We start from the raw sequence: 1,709 nt of genomic DNA on the forward strand, positions 1-1,709 counted from the left end.
AGGATCCCCTGTCTTTGCATTAGCTTTCCACTATTTTTGGAATTTCTTCTGATTTTTTCTGACTGCGTTAAAATTTTTTTCAATGTTTTTTAATTTTTTATTTTTCTTATTTTATTATTGTTTTATTTTTAAGCCGAAAGATTCAAAATGTCTTGGCATCAGCAATCCACTATTTTTGGAATTTCTTCTAATTTTTTCCGAGCTCGTTCCAATTTCTTTCAATTTTCTTTTTAATTTTTTTTAGCCGAAAACTTGGAAATGTCTTCGCTTAGCATTCCACCATTTTTGTAATCTTTTCTAATTTTTTTCAACCACATTGAGTTTGTCCTGATTTTTTTTTTTTTTTTATTTTGTTTTAATTAAAAAAATTTTTTTTTGCTAAAAACTTGAAAATATCTTCGCATTAGCTTTCCACTATTTTTGGAATTTTTTCTGATTTTTTCCAACCGCGTTGGAATTTTTTCCGATTTTTTTTCTTTTCTATTTTTTATTATTTAATTGTTTCTAATTTTTTTGCAGACAGCTTGTGAATGCTTTTGCATTAGCATTCCACTACTTTTTGAATTTTATCTTTTTTTCAAACTTTGTTGAAATTTATTTCAATTTTTTTAATTATTATTATTTTTATTTTTAATTTTTTGCCAAAAGCTTGGAAATGTCTTTGCATTAGCATATCACTCCATTTTTGAAATTTTTTCTAATTTTTTCTAACCTTGGAATTTTTTCAAATTTTTTTACTTTTTAAATTATTTCATTTTGTTATTTTTTTTTGCCAAAAGCTTGGAAATGTCTTTGCATTAGCATTTTAGTATTTTTGGGATTTTTTGCGACTACGTTCAAATTTTTCTGATTTTTATTTTTTATTTTTTATGTATAATTTTTTAAAAATTTTTTTTGCAAAAACCTTTGGAATGTCTTGGCATTAGCATTCCCCTATTTTGGAATTTTTTCAGATTTTTTGACTGCGTTGGAATTTTTTCCCATTTTTTATATTTGTTCTATTATTAACTTAATTATGTAATGTTAACTTTTTGGACAGAATAATGTATTTGCACTTTTATTCATTGTCTTTTTATACATGCAAGCTTGCCTACCAAATACTGAGTATAATTGTAGTAATTATAATTCAATTTATCAGATGTCCTACAATATGTCATTAAAATGACATTGACAAAAGTTAAGATTGTACTAACAATTTAATAATATTATTATTATTATTATTCATCTGTCCAAAATTCTAAAATAAGTTTTTTTGACCACTTCTGTTCTTTTTTTTAAAATTTGTTCCATAACTTGGCATTGATACCTGTACACAAATTTATTCCAATTATCGTGTGTGACGTCACTCTGTCTTCAATATAGCATCTATAACATTAAAAACAACAAAAATTATTATTATTATTATTATTAGAATTACATGTACGTAATTGTTTTTAACACTCTTCTTTGTGTTGTAATTTTTTATTTTTAACACTCTTTTGTGTTGTGATTTTTATTTTTTACCACTCCTTTGTGTTGTAATTTTTTAAAGGGTGTATAGTACATTGTAGGGTGGTGTTGGTTTTATTCTAAATGGGTGTCAAGTAACTATAAAATTCAGTGTAGCTCTGGTATTGCTGGAGTGTTGATTGTTCTATTATAAGTGTTGCAACCAACACTACCTGGTGTCACCAATAAGGGTGTTGCAGTCACACAAATGAGGGTGTTGA

This window comes from Amphimedon queenslandica, unplaced genomic scaffold (genome assembly GCF_000090795.2).
Source record: "Amphimedon queenslandica unplaced genomic scaffold, v1.1 AMPQUscaffold_13488, whole genome shotgun sequence".
NCBI lineage: Eukaryota > Metazoa > Porifera > Demospongiae > Haplosclerida > Niphatidae > Amphimedon > Amphimedon queenslandica.